Genomic DNA, 6,211 nt, shown 5'->3' on the forward strand with positions numbered 1-6,211 from the left:
ATATATATATATACACACACACACCTATACATACATTGATTTAATTAAAACATCATCATTTTCTTACAACATATATAATATAATCTATATATACATATATGATTTGCATAAACAAAATTAATATATACAATCAACAAATTAAAAATTACACACACATATATATACATCCATATATATATATATATATATAATATACGTATACATGCATATATATATATATAATCAATAATCCACACACAATTAATATATATAGAATATATTAATCAAACCATATATAATTAATCGTATATATGTATATATATATATATACACACACAAAACACACAATAAAAATACAAATTAAACGAATATAGCCGGAGAGTTCGCCGGAAAATATGACCGGTGAACCGAATTCCGTCGAAAATGTATAACAAAGGTTGAAGAATATGTACCAACGATCAAAATGCTAGCTAGATTAGTTGCTTGAACTTCAATTCATGGCGAGAGGTGTTTCGGCGATGTCGGGGAGGTGTTTTAGAGGTGATGAGGAGGAGGTTTTTGCAGGAATGATGCATTCTGTGCCGAGCGGGGGTTGAAAATTGGCACTTAGCCGAGCGGAATATTCCGTCCGCAAAGAAAAGATTCCTTCTGCCTGTTGTCAGAGAATAATTCAGCTTTATCTTTTTAGCCGACAGAAAAATCACCTTGGTTAAGACAATTTCCGTCGACTAAGTAAGCCTTAGTCGACGGACTATTTTCTTTAGTCTACGGCATCCTAGCCGACGAATACTTACCGACATGAATTATCCGTCGACTAAGATCCACTTAGCCGACGGAAATTGCCGTCGAAATTTTTCCGTCGGATAAGAAAATCGTAGCCGACGGATCGGTTCACCTTTCCTACGAAAGTAGTTTCGTCGGCTAAGATCCATAATCCACTAGTGAAACCAGAAACTCCTTTAGTTTATTCCAGTGAATTAAATAAACCTACCCTAAAGCCTACTTCTTCGATTCAAAAGATCGAACGAATGTTAGAAAAATTAAAAATGAAACACCTGAACCCAGTAGAATTGCAGTAATTCATACCCAACAAACCTCTTCATCCATTTCATCCGATAGCGATTCTAGTAACACTAGCCAAATTACAGAATTAGACCAAATACTTCAAACTTTAAATATAGAACCCTTAAAACTAGATAGAATAGTTCATCCAAAGAAGTGACCTTTTAAAGCTTGGACAGAACGTCCTCTCCCTTTGGATATACAACCTAGTAATCATCTTAATAATCAATTCTCTGTTTCTTCTGATAAAACTTATGAATGGAACATTGATAATTTATCAGAACAAGAAATCTTAAATAAATTACATCACATGTCTATGGCAGCCAATAGCTATGTCACTAATCATAATTTCAGCCAGCCTGAAATCATTGACATACTCTTCACAGGATTTACAGGAATGCTTCATTCCTAGTGGGAAAAACATCTCACTCCTGATTCTATATCATCAATTAAACATGCCATCAAACGTGATGAAGATGGGGCTCCCATCTTTGACGATCGCACAGGAATGGGGATTTCTGATGTTGTTAATACCTTATTTTACACGATTATCCAACATTTCATAGGAACCCCTAGTCATATTACATCTAGAATTCATGACCAACTCAGTAACCTTAAGTGATTTCAAATGGTACAAAGATGTTTTTATTTCTCGAGTTATGCTCAGAGACGATAGTAACCAACCATTTTGGAAAGAAAAATTCATAAATGGTATTCCAAAATTATTTGCTCAAAAAATCAGGCAAGTCCTTAGTAATGAAACAGGTCACATTAACTACAATTCTTTAACTTATGGAAATATAAGTACAGTTATCCAAAAAGAAGGATTAAAAATGTGTATAGATATGAAACTAAATGCTCAAATGAAATCATATAAGAAAACAACTAAATATGAACTAGGAAATTTTTGTGAACAATATGGCTTACCTCCCTTACCTCCTTCAAGAAGAAAAAAGGCAAGCAATAAATTTATCCTAAATCATTCAAAAAGAAAATTTACACCTTATAAAAGTAACTTTGAGCCAAACAACTTTTATTCCAAAAACAAATTTCCCAAAACTTGGTCCAAAAATCCAAATCGTCAACTAAAGAGTAAATCTTTCGATAAAACTAAAACTAAATGTTTTAAATGCAATAAGACCGGTCATTTTGCAAATAACTGTCCAGTTAAAAGTACTATTAATCAACTCAAAATCAGTCAAGAAGAAAAAAAGAAACTTATACAAACTTTAGAATTACGAAATACTGATTTAGAAAATGAAATGAGTGAAGATGACATCACATTGATGGAATCTTCTTCCTCTGAATTCAATGAACATTCTTCCCCATATATTACTTTTGGGTGTAAGGATGCATGTAATTGTAAAATAATAAATGTTTTTTCCAAGCAGGAAGAGCAAGAAGAACTATTAATTGATTTAATAGGTAAAATAGATAATCCTGAGCTTAAAGATGGGTACCTTAAAAATTAAAAAATTAATTACCCAAGAAAATGTAGTTAATCCTCCCTCACAAAAAATTAGCCTTAATACAACTTTTGATAAATTTTCTACTTGTACAAAGGAAATAACAATCCAAGATTTGCAACATGAAGTGAAAACAATCAAGAGTCAAATACATACTTTACAACAAACACATCTACAACTTACAAATGACAACAAAGAAATTAAACAAGAATTAAACTTACAAAAAATAAATAATCAATTTCTTAAATTACAGGATCCCCTTGAAAATCATATTCCAAATCCTTTCCCTGCAAATAATGAAGCTGAAATTTCTGAAAACAATTAGATTTGTATCATACGTCAAATCCAACTTAAAAAATGGTACACTACTGTCGAACTCAAAATAAAAGATTTTCAAATAACAATAACAGCCCTTATTGATTCCGGGGCAGATCTTAACTGCATCCAAGAAATACCTTCAAAATATATTGAAAAAACAAAAGAGTCTTTACGTTCAGCCAATGGAACAAAAATGGATATTAAATACGAAATCTCTAAAGCCCATATATGCCAAAACAATGTTTGTTTCAAAACTCTGTTTGTCTTGGTAAAAAATTTAACCGATAAAGTAATTTTAGGACTTCCTTTCATTACTTTAATTTACCCCTTCAACATCGAATATGATGGTATTATTACCTACCCTTTTGATGAACTAGTTAAATTTACTTTTCTTTCTAACCTTGAAATCCATACTCTGAAAGCATTTCAAGAAAATAATATTTCAAAAACATTTAGTTGCATTCAAGCAAAAAATAAACAAATAGCTTTTCTTCAAGAAGAAATTAATTTCAAAAGAATTGAAAATCAGCTCTAAAACTCTTTTCTTCAGCAAAAAATCAAAACTTTTGAAAAAAAAATTATCAAAGAAATATGTTCTGATATTCCTACTGCCTTTTGGCATAAGGAAAAACATATTGTTTCTCTTCCTTACATCAAAGAATTCAATGAGAAAAATATCCACTCTAAAGCTCGTCCAATCCAAATGAGTCATGAGATTATGGATTTCTGTAAAAACGAAATTATTGATTTACTCAACAAAAACATTATTCGCCATAGTAAATCCCATTGGTCTTGCCCAGCTTTCTATGTTCAGAAAAATGCTGAACTCGAAGGAGGAACTCCTCGGTTAGTTATTAACTATAAACCTCTTAACATAGTCTTGGAATGAATCAAGTATCCTATTTCCAATAAACGAGATCTCATTAACAGGTTAAACAAATATGTTATCTTTAGTAAATTTGATATGAAGTCAGGATTTTGACAGATCCAAATCAATCAAGCCAACAAATACAAAACTGCATTTGTCACACCCTTTGGTCATTATGAATGGATATGCCATTCGGCTTAAAGAATGCTCCTAGCGAATTCCAAAACATAATGAATGACATATTCAATCCTTATAGTCATTTCTCCATTGTCTATATTGATGATGTTTTAATCTTTTCACAATCAATTGATCAACACTGGAAACATTTACACCAATTCTTTTCCATAATAAAGAATAATGGTTTAGTTGTTTCTGCTTCAAAAATCAAATTATTCCAAACCAATATTCGTTTTCTTGGATTTAACATTCACCAACTCCAAATTAGACCCATTGATAGAGCAATACAATTTGCTGATAAATTTCCAGATGTCATTTTAGATAAAAATCAATTACAAAGATTCTTAAGATCTTTAAATTATGTAGCTGATTTTTACAAAAACCTTAGGAAACACTACAAACCTCTATTTGATAGGCTACAAAAAACCCTTCCCCCTAGACATCAATTCATACATTCTTAGTCAAAAAAATTAAGAGCCATGTTAAAACCCTACCATGCTTAGGTATCCCTCTTTCTGATTCCTATAAGATAGTAGAAACTGATGCCTCTGAAATAGGTTATGGAGGTATCCTCAAACAACTAGTTTCTCCTAATCATCAAGAACAAATTGTTCGATTTCATTTTGGAATCTGGAACCCAGCTCAATCAAATTATAGTACTATTAAAAAAGAAATTTTATCAATTGTATTATGTATAAGTAACTTTCAAGATGATTTATTAAATAAAATTTTTTTGGTCCGAGTTGATTGTAAAAGTGCAAAAGATGTTCAAAACATTGTTAGCAAACAAATCTTTGCCCGTTGACAAGCAATCTTAAGTATTTTTGATTTTGAAATTGCATTCATTAAAGGAAGTGACAACCATATCCCAGATTTCCTAACTCGTGAATTTCTACATGGTACCAAAACATGAAGCCCAGCTCATCCAAAGGGAGAAATCTCGAAAAATCAGTATCTAAGTCACCTTCCATAGTTAAGAAAAAATCACCTGAGTCACCCTCCAGCATTGTTCCTTATGCAGGTCATCTCCCCATTCTAATAGACAATAAGTATAGTGCTCTTGGTAGCACCCTCAACCAAATTAAACCCAATTACCAGTCAGCCTTAGTAAACCAATACGACCCCTACAAAACAGATTCCTCATTCAACCCTCCAGTCAATTATAAAAAAATCATCTCCTTACTTTGACAGGGCCGAACATTTCCTGTTTTATATTGAACCCTCTATGAGTCATTTAAAAAATCCCATCTCTTTAGTAAAAAGTTATTTTGGCCCAAATTCTCATTACCTTCCCGGTAAACCTTTAACATTCTATAAAGACATTCTGTTTAAATCTCAGTCATTATCTATTAAACTAATCCATGACCCAAAATACCCATCTAAAATATTATATCATTCCCTTTACATAATCTGTATCATTTCATTATCTCAATGGGGGTGATTCCCCCTCTACTCCTCATAAATTAGACACACTCACATTTACTTATCATGATTACATTGAAGCATGGAGTAAAATATTTCTCTACCAAACCGAAGATTTTAGCCATTCATGGTTTCTCAATTTTGATAGAAAATTCAATCGCCAATTCCCTATATGGTTTGGAGATTGGTGGAGTAATCATGGATGCCCTCATGACCTTTTCCCCTCAAATCTCCAGAATGCAGTCACTAAATTTGTTTCAGTTATGGCCTTTTTAGAATATGAGAAAAGGTTTCCCCCCACTCTCTAATTCATGGCTAAATATAAAATTCCTTAGATTTTCAAATGACAATATAAACTTGAATCTAAAAATCATATGGTCTTACGACAACTTTAAGTCAAATGGTCGGATAAATTCAATTCTGAAAGAGTTTTATCCCAATTCAGTGAAGAATTTTCAGTTATTCCATCCACTTTAGGAGATGCTGGCTGAATTTCGGTCTCTATTCAGCCAGCATCTCCGATCCCCCAGTTAAAGTCTCAGACTCCTCAGTCACCATCCTCTTCTAAGAAAATAGTCTTCACTTCATCCTCATCCTCCAAAGCAGATGAATTGAAAGAATTGACCAAACAATTACTACAACAAGCGGCTAGTTTATCCACAGATGATGAAGGAGAACACTCTCCATCAGAATCGTCATCAGCTCATAGTCATCAAGGTTTTCCCAGTCAACCAACCAGGTGGGCCGATTATGAAGATAGTCAAGATACATATGCTGAGTTTGTTTAGTTTTAGTCAAGACTGGTCCAAAAGTAAGATCAGCCATATTAAAGTCCCTTCAAAATTCCCACCAAAAGTATCAACAGTAAATCTGTGACAGACAAGTTACTATTCATCAACAGTAAATCTATGACATACAA

Source organism: Fragaria vesca, linkage group LG6 (assembly GCF_000184155.1).
Source record: "Fragaria vesca subsp. vesca linkage group LG6, FraVesHawaii_1.0, whole genome shotgun sequence".
Lineage (NCBI taxonomy): Eukaryota > Viridiplantae > Streptophyta > Magnoliopsida > Rosales > Rosaceae > Fragaria > Fragaria vesca.